A 17,017-nucleotide genomic window follows, 5' to 3' on the forward strand; every position below is an offset into this window, starting at 1 on the left:
CTCTGCTCTTGTGAGAGCCCACCTGCAGTGCTGTGTCCAGCTCTGGGGCCCCCAACACAAGAAGGACATGGACCTGCTTGAGCGGGTCCAGAGGAGGCCACAAAGATGCTCAGGGGGCTGGAGCACCTCCCTTCTGAGGACAGGCTGAGAGAGTTGGGGTTGTTCAGCCTGGAGAAGAGAAGGCTCCGGGGAGACCTTATAGCGGCCTGCCAGTACTTAAAGGGGGCTACAGGAAAGATGGAGAGGGACTCTTTATCAGGGGGTGTAGTGATAGGACAAGGGATAATGTTTTTAAAATGAAAGAGGGAAGATTTAGATTAGATATAAGGAAGGAATTCTTTCCTGTAAGGGCGGTGAGGCACTGGCACAGGTTGCCCAGAGCAGCTGTGGCTGCCCCCTCCCTGGGAGGGTTCAAGGCCAGGCTGGACGGGGCTTTGAGCAACCTGGTCTGGTGGAAGGGGTCCCTGCCCAGGGCAGGGGGTTGGAACTGGTGAACTTTAAAGTCCCTTCCAACCCAAACCATTCTGTGATTCTATGATTTTTCATCTCAAATCTGTTTTCAGAGGTGAAATTATTTAGAGCCTTGTTTCCCAAGGTCCTTCACTGAAAAGAGCAACAGCTTTGCCAAGAGTGTTCTCCCTCTTGCATCCACATCAGGAGGAATTTAACATGCTGACAAAATCCAATATGGTCTTTCCCTGCTGAGCCACAGCAAGTTTTCCAGGGGCTTTTCATGGAAGTTGGCACCGGTCCAACCCCAAGGGCATTTTTTTGAAAATGCATATTATGTAAAACATGAAAGTCACTCACCTTTGAGGAATCCAGCCCAGCCCAGCTTCCTCTCAGGCTGCTTTTTAGTGATGAACAAAGGTGAAGCCCAGATTTCTCTGCCCCACAATGAGTATTTCAGGGCCACATACCACTTCCAGTCCTGCTCAGGCTTGAAACTTGGAGCCGAACGTATCATTTGCACATGTCCTGAAACCATAACAGATAAAAATCTGTCTGATACTGCATAGCAGAGGCACTACATCAGGGGGGCCTTGAAATCTCCCCAAAAGAAAAAGGAGAGTGTATTTACTCAGATTTCATGAACAGAAAAAGCATCAGCCCTTTTGCCTACTCCATCTAAACACACATCTCAACTTGGACCAGCCACTGGATGAATTGGCATCCCAGCTGCTTGACTGATCTTTCACAGCTCCCCTAGCAAAGAAGAGAGGCTAATGCTGCTTTTTTTCCTACTGTTGCAATTTACAACCCACTTAAATGCAAGAAATCACTTTCTGAGAACTCCTACACTTGGACTGGAGTGAGCACAGATTAAATAAAAAGGGGAATTTTCCTTGTATTGCAACTCATTTTTTTGTTCTGATTTTCTTTTTTATTCATCTACTTATTTCTTCTTTATATTTCCGTTCCCTTTCTTTCCTCTGTTATGTGTTTCTCCTCTGTCTTCCTCCCCACTTTGGTAGCAGTCCCTCTTTGATAGATTTCCATGTTAAAGTTTCTTTCCTTAAGAACATCAGTGACCATGAAGTTCTCCTGGTCTAGATATGTATTTGGAGGGTAGGAAGGAACTGCTGCTGGTGCCTCATGGAACCTCAGGATTTCAGCATCCTTCTGCTTTGCTTGAGCAAGCTGTCGGAGAAGAAGAGGAGAGCCAGCAGCAGCTGAAGGGCAAGCAGTAGTGCTGATGTGCTCACGGCACACAGCTGGAGCTACACTGCAGTAGGATCAACACGGGAAGACTTCTTGGTGTGGTGTGCTACCTGAGGTGCTTTAAGGTTCTTCTTGTTGACATTTGCAATTCATCTAGCTTTATTTATTCTTATTGCTCATTTTGCCTCCAGTATGTTCTGATAAACAAGTGAAATGGCAGTGACAGACAAACTTATGCACCTAAATTAAACACAGCTGATCTTCCCACATACATTCACACAAAGTAACTTTCCCACCTTGCCCAGGAAGCCTTAGAAACACAAATAAGTCTTGCTGAATCTGAGCAGTAGCAATCCAAGGGGAAAGAGAACAGCAAACTACTTGCAAATAAAACTTCTTTCTCCTATGTCTTGGGGAGGGAACTGTAGTGCCACAGATGACTTCTCACTGCACAGCACACTGGTTTTAAGATACTTGATGGTGGCAATGAACAAAAAGTGTAAGTACCCAACACTTAATTGGTATTCAGAGAAAAAAAAAAAAACAACTCTTTTCCCTGTGACTCTGTTCCCAGTGCAACACGGGTCAAGGAGAGGTTATTATACAACATAGGTGCATATCCATGTTAGTTATGCTACATTTTTTGATATCACATTTTGTTGTTACATCATATTATGTTACATTGTCTTACTTTATGTTATCTTCTGTAAGGGGAAACCAGCATTTCACATTACATCCTGAGCCACTGTCTATATACAGTGAATATTTTTTTATTACTACATGGACATGTGCTAAATTAACAAGTAAAAAGTGCAATCAGGGCCAGGCCAGTTGTGTCATGCACTGTGAGCAATCAAAGCAGGGGACCACCCTGTAGTTTAAGATGCTAGGGCTCATCATCAACAATAATGAAGACAACAAGGAAAGGGAAAAGCAGACAGCTCAGATCTGCCAGGCTTTCAATCCTGTTTTTCACCTTGCAGCAAGAAATGGTAGTGCCTTTGCCCATCCTAGAAGGTGTCACAGCTTCTTTTTCCACCTGATGTCTTCCCAAGCACCTTGGTGCCCGTATTGCACAAGGACACAGGCAAGATGGGAAGCCCAATGGGGATGGGGCATCACTGCCCCTCGGGCCATGGCGCCCTGTCCTCCTTGCACAGCCCCCTCAGCATCAGCAAGGTGCTGCAAGTATTCTGGGATGCTTGTCAGCATGAGGAGAAGGAGATGCAGAGGAACAACAATACTACCTTTGTTTCAGGGCACGTGCAGCCAAATGGAGCACTGCAGACCCCAGCCTGTCCTAGGACTTCACCCTTACCTCCCACCCCTGTTGTTCCTGTGCAACCCCAAAACGAGCTCCAAGACCAGAATGCTGGGGGTGCCCAAGGTATTTGGCCCCTAGGATGCCACTTGAGATGTTAGGGCAGTGGATCACTGGTGTAGCCCATGGGTGTGAAATTTGCTGACACCCGCTCTCCTGCCAGCACACCACCCCTGTGCCAGGCCAGACCCTCCTCTTCTCCCCCTCGGCTGGCAGCAGTGAGGCCAAGCAGCCAGCAAAGCACAGCAGCGCAGCCTGCCATCAGCTTGCAGATGCAGCAGAGACTTTTCTTGTTTCAGTTTGCACACTTCACACCTCCAGAAATCTCCTTGGCTGTTGGTATAGACTTTTTTACAGCTCCAAAACCTCAAACTGCAACTGCTCTCAACCTATTGGCTTTAAAGGTTTGCCAGATCTCATATCAAAACCATGTGAAAGTGTTGAGCTTTGTCAGGTCCCTCCAAACAAACAAACAAACAAAAACCATAACCAAAACTTCTAACTCACAACTGAACAGTTTCACCTGAAGTTAATAAATTTTATAGGGAAACTTGAAACCAGGTGACTTTTGCATGGATTCATACAAAAATATCTGTACAGCACCAATTACTTGTAGATGTTTTGTAAAGCATGTCTTTATACTTTGGGTTTATCCACTGCTGAGTGAAGGGTATGTAAAATGAAAATGTACTACTAAGACTAGCTTTTTAAATATCTTTTTAGAAATTTAGCTAGTCATTATGGATTTTTGGAAAAGTAGGGTAAAGAAGAATGACGACAGCAAAGGAGGCAGCTGTCAGCTGTCTGGGGAGGAGTTGAAAAGCTGGGAAGAGCACTAATGAAAGTCGGGACATAGAGTGAAGGGCTAGACTTTACCAGAAGAAGACAAGGAAAGATGGAAAGCCAGGATGGTGCTCAACAGTATCCTTTTACAAAAGAAAAGCCAAAACTTTTCTGCATTGTACACAAAAGACAGGCTAGAAGATTTTCTTTCTGCACTTCCAATGAAATCAGTGACTCCTTCATTCAATTGAAGGAAAACAAACAGCAGGATAAAGACTGTAAACGAAATGTTATCCTGGGGAACCATTATTCATGGCTTCACACCCTGCTTTCCTTGGAAAACGTGACCAGAGGTTCAGTTTTTATTGAAACACCTCTGGAGCTGAAGGGCAGCATGGAGAGAGAAATCTTCTGATGGAACAAGAAGCGTTTTAGATGACAGCAGCTTCCTTCATTTTGACTGAGAGGCATCGTAGGGTGGTGCGGGCTTTCTTCTTGCTCAAGAAATACTTGTGGGTCCTGAAGTAGAGGGTATCCTGTGCAGCAGTGTACCATGGAGAAATCCTATTCAGAGACACGACTGAAATATTTTGGGCAAACGTCACCGAGGGTTTTACCATGTCTGCTCATTTGCCTGGGCTGACAATGTGTCTTTGGCATTGTGCCATGCACGCTGTTTTGTCTTGTTTTACCGGTCCTAAAACTCTCATTTTCATGAGAAACTGCTGCAACAGGAGGGGGTGGAGACACGAGTGCACCCATGTGCAGCTGGTGAGGGCTGCTAGCGTGCCCCGTGGCTGTGCTCAAGCTGCCCTGCAGAGGGGCTGCTGTACAGCAAGGAGCGAGGTTGAAGGGAGTGGGAAGATATGATGCTGACGTGGAGACTTTGCTCTCAGAGTGGCAGAGCCAGAGCCTGGGTGCAGGGATTAGGACCCCGTCCCCACGAGGGATTACGTTGATGTCACCTGGTTGCACTGACCCAAAAAGCACCGTGCTGCTCTGTGCAATTCCTCCCATAGAGGCAACCCATGAGATTTCATCCCTGTGAGGATAGGGAGCAGTTTTACCTCAGCAGACACATCCGTGGATGTGCTTCTGAGGCCTGAGTGCTGTGGCGGGACCTCAGCTGCTCTTCCATGCCTTCCCAGCCAGATCCAGCCACCAGCTCCATTTGCCCGGGTGGCATCTGCTGTGCCGCAGGCCTGCTAGCCAGATGTCGGCTTTTAGGTGGTGTCTGGGAAAACAGCCATGTTCTGGCTTGTGTGCAGTTGAGGCATCAACACATCTTTGTACAGGCATGCACAGGGAGCGTTATTTTGCAGGAGATCTGTGCCCCGCCAGTTTGCTGTCCACCAGCAGCACTGTGCCAAGGCCCCTCTTTGCTTGGCCTCCAGGGAAAGGCAGGAGGCACGAGAAACTCAGAGGATGGACACAGAAATGCAGACTCTTTTTTAAGGCTTCATGGTGGCACTGGCTGGCAGAGACCGTGAGCAAAACATGGTGCTGGGCAAAGAGGCCTACAGGTGGTGTAAAGGCAAACCCCAAACGCCTGGCAGCTATGCAGACAGATTTTGGCAACGGTTTCCTGCATAAACTTGCATTTCAGACACATCCAGCAAATAGGAGAGCACAAAGGTGAGCACAGCTAACTCCTCCTAGGAGGGTGCAATTCTCACTGGAGACCTCATGCAGATGGACACTGATCTCTAGCCTCAGCCTCTCTGCCAGCACAGCCCATGCCACCACAAGCACAGTGTCTGCTGGGTCACTGCTGAGGAGCATCGGAAATGTTCTTGCACACATCTGTGCTGCAGGTGTAAAAACCCTCTTCTGCTCTTCTGCTGCGGAGCAAAATCATCATGTGAATGCACAGGGTCTGGATCAGTACATGCCAGGCAAAGCCAGGCACCTCTGTCAGCCCTGTGCCCACACCAGAAGCCACCACCAAGGGCTAGGTTGGCTCTGAGACTCTGCCAGTGCTCTCAAGCATATCCAGGCTTGCTGGACATGGGGCTTGGGACACCAACACCTGCACAGCAGCAGGCACCCATATGGTTTCCCTTTGGAGGCAGAGCATCTCCCTGTCTTGTGTGCAGCTGGTGTCCTGAACTCTTGTTGTTCAACAGTTAAAACAGGCTTTTCACCCAACTACAAAAGCATGCACTCTGCTCCTGTCCCTCTGCTCTCTGCTTCTTCTCTTAACTCATACCTTGCAAGTTTAAAGTACTTCTTGTCCTCCTGAGCCCAGGTTTCTCACCCTTTATATTTACTCTCCTTGCAGAGGACATGAGGAAAACATGTCTCACCTGTGTTCTGCCTGTCTTGCTGTGCCCATGTCTCCTTTGGAAGGGCAGCCATCATGGTCTAACTACCCTCTATCAGCCCTGCTCAGGGGGATGTATACGCCATCCTGACAACGTACAATCAATGCAGCCTGCACCAAGGCACGGCAAAGCAGCTCCACCACCTCAGCCTCCATGCAAGTGTTGTGCAGACAGGGAGATTTCCCAAATCATCATGGCCAGCTTTGATATTGTCTTTTCACTGTCCTCCTGCACAAGCACCATCCATAGGCATTTGGGAATTGCAGTAATGAGACTCATTTTGGAGGTAACCTGTTAAGTCTTTATACGGTTCAGCTGTTCCAAAAATAGCAGCTTTCTAGAATAAGCTGCTGCCTGAGCATGATTGGCCATATCTGAGCCCTTCTAATTTATTAGCGCTGAGCCGATTATGCACTGAAGGATGTGCATTAGCCACACAAACCAGCATTCAAACTCACTGATTTCCACACTGAAATGTTGAAGCTGTATGATCTCTAATTGATGAGTGGGAGTTTGTGAAGAATGTCAAGTGTTACCTTTGTTTTAATGTGAGTCACTATCAATGTTGGCAAGCATAATAAAAGCAGAGGAATGCATTAGGCACCAAATATTGTACTTCTTGCAGTAAAAGATACTAATCGCGGCCATTGAGATGTTATGCCGCCTGTGCAGACGTCCTGGCAATTTGATCACTTTACTGCTAAGTACTGTATCTCAAAGCTTGGCATGTCTATGTATGTCTCACTTGGTCATGCATTCTGCAGGGCAATATTTAGTATTACAAGTAATAGAATCACACTGAGTTTTCCACTTCTGGATGAGAATAGAAAAAGCCATACACGTACTTGTTGAAGTATCTATATGTTCAGAGGTACTTACCTCCCCCATCACTACAGTGAGCAAAACTGTCGTGGTTTCCTTGGTACAACAGAACGTCATTCAGGGGACTGACTTCCCTAAAATATGTTACAAAGCTGAATTATGAGCCCTTTTCTACAACAATGTTGTATCCTATGGTGTAACTGGATTGGTGGTCTCTGTGTGGACAAGCTGGGGGGATACATAGGGCTTATGCCAGTCTCTCACCTGTGTCTGATGTGATTCCTGCCATGCACAGCTGAACTGGCAAAACTCCTGGGCTCATTAGCTGTCCTGATGACTGGGCAGACTAAATCCACATAACCACAAACAGCATTTCCTTTTCTTTTTTTCTTTTTTTTTTTTTTTTTTCTCTACAAGCTGGAATTGTCAGATCCCCACTGATTCCTGCAGGAAACTTAGATAATAGACTCCTTTGCAAATCCTGCTTACAATGAATGTTCTTCTGCCAGGAAACCTGACCCAATTGTCTCCCTCTGAATAGTCAGTGCTCATGCAAAAGGACTAATCAGTGATTCTGTGGGTGTTTTCCACCAAGTGTCAAAAGTCTTGAGCAGCTGATTGAGTAGGTTCAGTCTGTAATAAATGCTTTGCTCACCAATGGAGAGTCTAATAAGTAATAAAACACTGAACATAAATCCTCTTCAGCCAGAACGTCAATATTTAAGAGTATCAATGTTTAATGCTGTCATTTTAAATTTCATTGTATGCATTGATTTATTTCAGCATGCAGGAACAAAATCAGAAACTAATTTAGCTAGTGAGTTCAGTTAAGCTTTTCTTTTAAAAAGGCAATGGAAATAAGTTAAAGGAGGTCTGATGCTTTAAAACCGTTCATTTTCAAAGGAAGAGGAAGTTGTGCTCAGGAGAAGAGGTGTTTTGATCAAATCATAGTCAGCTGTCAGGGGCATTTAGGGACACACGAAAGATTTTTTTTTTTTTTTTTTTTTTTGACATAAGCTACAAAGATTTAACATGAATGAATGAGTTGATTAAAATCCCCACGCTCTCTTTGCAGACACTGGTGCTGAGTTGCCAGTACAGTGATAGTAGTTAATCCCCAGTTACATCTATTTTAAAAGTCAATTTTAAACATATGTTCAGTGCTGATATATTTCTCCGTAGGTGGCTTTCTTTTAGCACAGTCTGTAGTTTACAGTATTTCAGCCAATTTCCCTCTGGGATATCAGTTTTTAAGCTTCTTGTCTTGGTTGGGAAATTAAAAACTTCTTAGATGAACAGGCTGACATTCAGAAATCATGTCTAGATCATTTTTAGTATAATACAAGCCTACATGAAAGCAGGAGCTAGACAAGGAAAGACCAGGTGCAGCTTCATCCTACCTTGTTATAAATGCCAGTAAAAAATTACCAAAGAATTCTGTCCTTTAACTACATACCAGAAGTCACATTTTTTGCAGATCTGAATCCGTTTGTAGTAGTATATCTCTTTCTGGAGACAGGTAGCACCTACTTGGGGAAGAATGGGATCTAGCCGCCAGCTGCTCTTTGACCGTCCCCTCCCCATCTTCTCTTCTTTCCCTGCACCCAAAGCCCAGATGTTTTGGCATTTGTTTGAGGGTAGGAAGGGGCAGGTCCTGACCATACCTCAAGTACAAAGTCTTTTAAGTATGGTTGGAGTAGGGGACCAATACGGTAGTTTGGGAGCAGCCTGAGCTGGCTGGAGGCTGAGAGATGGCAAGGAGCTCTCCCCCTGGCTTCAAGTGCTGAGTTTGCCAAGGCCAAAGAGGGTGATGATTACCGAATTACAGAACAGTCTGGAGGAGTCTAGTGGGCTGAAAGTAGGACATATGTGCCCATGAAAGGGGGAAAAAATGTGAAGAGGGGTAATACTGAAACCCATGGGGAGAGCATTCCTTGAGAACCAACGGCCTCATGGAGTCTGCTGGGGAATGAGAGCTGCAGACACCCCACAGCAGGTAAATATTTTGAGCCTCTTTTTTCTGGCAATTAGCCCAGACAGCAATAAACAGAGCATTAAGCAAGTTCTTGAGTATAAATTCTGGATATCCTTAAAGATAGAGATATGAAGACCATGCATTTATCTGAGCATTGCTTAAGCAATCTCTTGCCAAGGCAGCTCAGCACCCAGCCCAACTAAGACGTGAACAACTGTTGCCTAAAATAAACCTACCACCCATTTTCTATGGGCGGTACGGTTTCTACCACGCCTCTTCATTTTTACACTTTGACTGTTTGTGTTTTACCCAGCACAATAGTTTTAGGCTGCTGACATCTTTTCAATTAGGTTTTCACATACATTATACTTTCCTAAGCAGGAAAAGCGTGATTTAAGCTCCTATACATACAAAGTAAACAAAATTGTAAAGAGGGAATAAATAAGATTTCAATTGCAGATGATGAATCATGAACGATACATGTTGTCAACTGTGCTCTTCAAGAAAGCCATCACAGAGGCTGTCCCAATGTATTTACAAGTGAATGTATCCCAAAGCAGTAAACAGTTTTCCCATTAAAACACATTCATAATAAATAGAAGCCCTGTGCATAAATGCTTTTCTTCACTACCATTATTCTCCCTTGAAGAAACAGGAATTGTAATTTATATGACCCACACCAAGATAGGGACACAAAGCTGGATAACTTTTAGGTCTCACTCAGATATTTTGAGGGTTTCTATTTTCCATTTCCATGCATGAAATGATGTTATGGTCCATAACTAGTGGTGGCTCCAGCCTCTGGTGTCTAGGACAACTTTAGAAGAAAATGTTGCTTAAATACTCAAATTCCTCTGTCTTTTTTTTTTTTTTTTTTAATTTTATTTTAAATTTTAAATAAAGTCAGATGAAGATAAAATATAAATGAAGTAGAAATGCTGGTGAGCCTATTTTTATCATAAAGCTAAAGAGAGAGGAAAGTACATTTTACTGGGTACGGCCCTGGAGTTGGGGTCAGTGCACTTGCCCTGCAAAGGACGTGCAGTGCTTGTGATCATGAGCAAATCTTTCCCTGCTTGCTATGGTTTCTCTGCCAGCATTGCTCTGTCTTGTCTATTTATTCTTTAAGTCTCCTGGAGTTGGGGCTCTTTCTTGTTACTTGCTTGTACACGGTGGGATATTGTTAAGCACCAGTAAGTGCCTATACTTTTGTCTGAGCTCAGCATTGGATTTCTGCTTCATGTCAAGGTATAAGTTTGGCATCAAAATTAAAATTTAGGCTTTGTTTATCTTAAAGTTCAGTTCTCCTCCCTACCCACCCCTCTGTTTTCAACAGGAAAAAGAGGCATATTACTAAAGCTTCTCTAAACTGTATTTGTTCTTAGGTCTGCCAACAATTTTGTATGTGATCCTGGAGCTCCTTCCTGGTGTCGAGGGAGGGATGTGGACCCTACTGAAGGAGTTTACTGGGACACAATGAGGGACTCGTGTGGGTGCTGTATGCACTGCTCTTTTGTTGTCCCTCCTACAGATCAAGTCAGTGAAGACAGATCTCAATGAATTGTTGTAGAACACCTTTTACCAATGAAACTGTTATCATTAATGGAATCCAAGTTATTACTATTAATAGCAGCACCTATTCAGGCAGCACGCTCAATTGTTACCCTCCCTCTCGTGGATGACACCCCCACGTGCAACTGCATGGCTGGGGCACAAGTGGGGAGGCACCAGACCCAGCACTTTACTCTGGAGCAGGGGATCATCCTGATGTGCTACAGCTCTGGGTGGGTGTTTGAGCAACCCCTCCAGAGCTGCCTACTCGCATCAGCTATATATACAATCTTTGCCTGCACGTATCTGGAGGTGGCCTGAGCCACGCAGACAGCGCGTGGGGTGGCCTTGGGGCCTTGGACACTCTCAGGTGACTCTGGGTGTCCCAAGTTTCTCAGGTCTTGCAGATTCAGCAGGACTATGAATGTCCAGGGCTTTCACACCCTCCTCATCCCATGTTTCCTCCCTTGACCTTGCTGTTTTTTGGCGGCTCTTTCCCCATCCATACCCACAGTTACCTACAGGTCCCCCCTCACGCAAGCCCACACAGAAGAGATGTTTAGTCTGCTTTATATCTCAGCACTTTCGCAGTTCATACAGCTGTTCAAAACTCTGAGGACTTCTAAAATGAAGTGACACGCATTTTATTTGAAGAAACATTTCTCATTATAACTCCTTTTTTAGAAGTAGAACATGTCCTGAGGTGGAATTTATAACATATTCATGATGGTATCGTAGCTTTTACATTGTCTAGGGAGTGAAAGTCTGCCTACAATGGAAAGAAGGAGAGAAAAGAGGAACTCTTTTGCTCTAGGAAACAAATAAAAGAAATATTATGATTTTTCCAGTCCCTTTCAAAAACTATGGAATGAAATTTTATATGCAACAGAGAATATGTTGAGTATTTGCAAAAAAGATTGTATATACTTTGCTTAGTCACTTGTAATAAATGTTACCAAATGCGTTCATAAGGATGTACTTTTTTTTTTTTAATATATATTTTTTCCATTTAGTTTTCTTTTACCTTCAATGCATCCAGTTTCTAAGTACCCTGGCAACAAGAGCCCTGGAAAAGTGTTCTCTGTGTAAATCAAAGGTATTTGATTATAGTGACAAACTTACCAGTTTATTGCCTGTTAGTTATTTTTGAGCTTCCTTGGGGTGTAGCTTTGGTTTATCTGCCCTTGCCCATTCCTTCCCTGTTTTGCACTCTTGGGCTGCTCATGCGAGGCCCGGCTGCTCTGGGAAGGGAATTCTTCTGAATACATTGGGTTTGTTTAAGAAACTACCAAGGCAACCAACACATATCTTTCCTGAAGGACAGGTGGAACTGCAGAGCTGTAGAAATATGAAAGCTTCATGTATGGAGCCAGTGCCAGCAACGCACACGCTCACCGCTCAACCGTTTGTGCTAGGAAGAGAAGAAGCCTGTGCTGTCCTAATGCCGCAGTGAAGGACCTCCCCAGCACCAGTTAGTCTTCTGCTTTCCTCTCTGCTTTTTTATTCCCCTGCACTGGCCCTTCTCGGAGCATCCTGCATCCACAGCCACACAGGGAAGCAAAAAAGGGATGGGAAAAAAGTATTTCAGTCAGCCATCCTGACTCTTGCATTTCACTGGAGGCTTGTTCTTCCAAAATGAGGCATGACTGTATCACACAGTAGTGATTATCCAAAGAACAGAAAGAAATGGTAATTCTCATAGATAGACATTTTTTTGTAGTGGTGACTTCACAATGGGCATTTTTTTTTTTTTCCCCTTCCAAATCCAGTCATGTGGAAAAGAGATATTCATGGCTAACAGTTATGGGGAATTTATTTGTATCAGTTTAAATTAGGACATCATTAGTGACTTGAAAGTGTGACTCATATGGATGTCCAGGAACCATTGTCAGAGCAGAATACCATCATCTTCAAAAACACAGCGTTCAAAAATATACTTATCTTCGCTGGACAATTTCCCTTAGGATTTCACATCTGACATTCTGAAGTATGAAAAAACTTTCTTCTAATTAATTGGAGAAAATAATTTATGAAACTATATATGTTTATATAGAAAGTGAGGGTGTGTTACAATGGAAAGAAGAACAAGGCTACTCAGACTCTTCTAAGAGCTAGAACAGGACTATAAATTCAAGTGTGTGTTGAGTGGGAACAAAAGTATTCACTAGCCTGACAAATTAGCAATAATTAGTGTATGGGGAACACAGCTGCAGAAGTCTTGGTTTTGCAAAACTCTTGCTTACTTGCTTAAGTTTAAGAGATAAAGACTATGTAAAGAAAATATATATAAGGAAAAAAACCCAGAAAACGTAAAGAAATTCTGCCAAGATGACTGGGATTACTCAGATGCTTATGAGGCTTTCCAATAGCATCATGGGTTGGGCTGAAGTACGCTACTCTTTTGCTTGAAGTTAAGCACATGCTTAAGTTCCTTACCAAAAGGATGCCTAAATAGTATCGACTCAGTATTGGCTGGAGCTTAAAATCTGCCATCTGTGTGGCAAACATTCCTGCACACCTCCTTCTCCCTTTTTCATCCTTGTAACCACAGTGTTGGCTGCAGTGAGCCATGTGTCTGAAAACCCACCGGCTTACCACAGTAAACAGGCTGATGTGGATCACTGGGTCTCCACAGATTTTTATTCATCCCCAGGAAGAACTCTGCAGCTCAATTGCTATTGGTAATCACCAGGCTCACTGATAGATGGGAGGTGGATAGCTTTATAGCCACTGCAAAGCATTACAATAGATAAGATTACTATAAGCCATTATTTTCTTTTTAATAGCTTGCTCAATATTTTATCTCAATTAAAAGATTCACCACTCAGCAATAGTAAGATAAAATTAACTCTTGTTACTAGTGTGGCACAGACCGTAAATATTATGTGGCGTCCATACATTTCTAGACAACAAGCAGATTTAGAGATTTTTGCAGGATGAAATACTGTTTCTATCCCTGATTGCATTAGCTTAAAGTCCTGGAATCTGTATTCCAGATGTCCAAAATTAATAGGATTATTTTATAAAAGTGTGGACAGATTTTAAGAGCAACGCCCTGATAAAGATGTTTGCAGTCTTCACGATGCTTTTTTTTTTTTTTTAAATTTCCATCTCAAGTAATGGTTCTCTGGTCTTACATGAGTTTCATCTAGTTATCACAGATCACAAGAGAGTCATCATTTTCTGGGAAGTGATCATGTACTCATTTAGATTTCCAGGCCTTTTTATGCACTCATGCTGGAAACATAATGAATGCTTTAGGTGGAATCTTCATAAACTCAGTGAGGTTTATTTATAAGTTATCATGTCAAAAGTGATCATTGCAGTTTATAGAAACTCCCAATTTTCACACACACATGTACACATATAGACATGAAGTGCATATTTGATATATTTGTTATTTATGTCTGTGTGCCTGTATAGACACAACTGTGATGCATTTGGCTAATATTAAAGATTCAGAATAAAGTTGAGGAGTGTAAAGGCTGACATTTCTTGTTTATATTTCATTTTGAAGCTGATGGCTAGATGAGCATGAATTTTCCTTTTCGTTTGTATTTATCCCCATAGCATATTAAAAAGACAGTTTCCCTTCATTTCTACTTTGAATGTGTCTGGTGCCCTCAAGTGAAACCACTGACTCATGCTCCTTCAAAAGCCGCTGGTGATTGTTAATTCAGGAAACTAGATGTAAGAGAAAACACTTGGCTTTGCTGTCTTGGAGCAAGTTAAAATCAAAATCCTCAGCCATAGGACCGTCTTCTCATAACACATTCCAAGGACTGACTTTCTTTTTATTGGTTGGCTTGTAACATGTTGTAGGCAAGTATTTTTCCCTACATCTACTTTGTGGAATTAGAGCAAAGCTGCTATATCTCACACACCATGTCAAACACACCTCAGAGGTGGCTGCTGCAGCACTTCTGCAGGGAATCCAGACAGACCATGTCTTCCAAGTCGTACTTGGTCTCTTTGATTTTCATAATTCGTTTCCCAGATCTTAGCCAGAGGGGAGAAACTGAAATATGCCTTTCATATTCCAAGATTACTCTAAGAAAAAAATAATTGGCAGGAGCTGAAAAAATACATTATTATTTTTAATACAATGAAAATAATTGATTAACTTCTATTTTTTATACTAGTTGCAATAGCACAGTGGCTTAAGTATTGCAGTGGCTCTCACAGTGATCTGTGGTTTTCAGTTTGTCCTGTTCTCCTGTATATGAGAAAAAGAGATTAACAAGGAACAACCAAGAGTTATCCTTCATGCAAAGTTTTTGCCCATCATTTTCATGGAAGACTCGTTTTGGTCCTAAAACCAGGATTAGAAGAAGCTTTCCCATGTAAATCCTACATCACTTCATACTTACTGGTGGCAGCAGCATCCTTCCCCCTCCTACACAGGCCAGTAATACAGAGGCGGTAACTGAGAATTCCCATCCTAAAACTAAAATGACCTGAATAACTCCTCCCATGTATTATCTCATGAAAAATTGTTTTGTTTTGTTTTGTTTTGTTTTGTTTTGTTTTGTTTTTTTAAAAAAGAAAGAATAAAAAAAAAAGTTTGGTTTTTTTTTTGGTGTGTTTTTTTGTTTGTTTGTTTTGGTTGTTTTTTTTTCCTGCAGGTTTTCTTTCTATATATTTCTTGAACTTCAGTACCTAGACAGCTTTGCATATGTGTATTGATGCTTCAGGGAGTGCTGATAGAAAACACAGTATTTTAGCTCATTATTTTTAATTCAATTAATAGAAACCAGACACCAGGCTTGAATCATCCCTCCTGCCTTTCATCATGAAGACAAATGTCTTAAACGGAGATGGGCCATTATATATTCTCTATGCATAAACCAGAATGCCTAAAAATAGCTTCAGCAGAGAAACATAATTGGAAAACCTTCTTCCTTCCAGGCTATGTTTGTTTATTGGATAACAACCCTCTCTGTAGAGTAGCCTGCTGGAATAAAATATACACATTCCATGAGCTCTAAAAGAAGACCAATAAAAATGAACCTCTGTTAGCCCTGTCAGTGCATAAACACAGCAGTATGCAGCCCATGTCTCTAAAACCTGTACCTTAAATTCTTAAGAAAGACATGAGATTGCAGAGAGTGTAAGTAGAGGGTGTAAGTAGAATAATAAGCATGGTCATAGCAAAGATGTTAATTCCATCTTTTTTCCATACATTTACTGTTTTTACTCAGATAATAGTCTGGTTTTCCTTCCTTTATTTCCTCTATCATGATTGAGCCCTGAGAAAACCTAAGGTTTTGTCTTAAAACATTGTGTGAGTGGGAGTTATGTCGTCTGGACTGATAGTCAAGATGTGGACAGCTGACCTACTCACCCCAGCTCCCTTCATGATTCACTGAGAGAAATAGGCACATTTTAGGGAGTAATTCATTAACTTCATTTTAAGAATTTGCTGTAGGGTAGGTGAATCATTCACATAGGTGAATTTTTTTCTCCAGAGAGAGCCTAAATGACTAACTCAGATGGGACACTTACATTGAATATGGTTATTTCTTTCTGTCGGCATCTGCTGCCATGAAAATCCTCAGTCCAGGGTAGCATCCTCTTTGGTCAGATGTGGAATGCTCATTTCCTATCTTCTGGGTGGCTCCTGGGCAGGGAGCTCAAGCGTGAGCTCATCACAGAGACACAGCATGTGTTGCTTGACCATTTTATGCTAGCTAATCATTTGGGCAGAGAGAGGATTAGTTAAAATGGGGAAGGCAGTGAGGGGAACAGCGGAGGAGAAACAAGTTGCCAGTGTCTTCTTTATGTTTTTCCCTAGAAATTCAGACTTGCATTTTTCTCCCTAGGCTGCCTTGACTGTTGGGGAAGAGATTACAAAATAAATAATGAAACAACTGGAACTATCCATGAAACAGCTGCAGTGACAACTTCCCAAGGGCTGCTTGGGAAATGCAAAGGAAAACCTTGCATTACACTGCCAAATCTAGGAAAATATTTTTATGAGACCGAAGCCATGATAGCTCACCCCAGTAGCATAATCACATCCTTCCCTTCACTTACTCTTATTACACAGTGGTATGGATTTGATTATTCTGCCAGCAAATACCCTACATCCTTGAAATTGATGAGTATGACATGTTTAGAAATAAGGAGAACGCCAATATGTTAAACATAATTCACATAAAGCTAATAAAAAGAACAAAAATAATTTACATATTAATCACAGAGTTCTAATCTGCCAGAAGACAGCAGAGAAATTGATCTCTCACAAGTACGGACTGAGAAAGTAGGTTGAAGAGGGAACTGAGCTCAAAGACAGGACGTGGCGTGACTTTCATCACATGCAGCCTGAATTTAAAAGCTACCAATTTGGTAGGGAGAAATCCATTAGCCACAGTGCATCAGCCTTTGCCGGGTACATGGGGATTCCATAGCTCCTCTGAAAAAATTCACACTGACTGGGACAAAGAGCTGCTTATACATTGGTATCAATGAGAAATCCCATATAACCTTAGCGAAATAGGCACACACTATGGTCATTTTTAAAATTACTAGATAAATTATGGGGTGAGAAGTTAAAGAGCAGCTCAGAAATGCTAGTTG

This window comes from Tyto alba, unplaced genomic scaffold (genome assembly GCF_018691265.1).
Source record: "Tyto alba isolate M040663 unplaced genomic scaffold, T.alba_DEE_v4.0 Super-Scaffold_2, whole genome shotgun sequence".
NCBI lineage: Eukaryota > Metazoa > Chordata > Aves > Strigiformes > Tytonidae > Tyto > Tyto alba.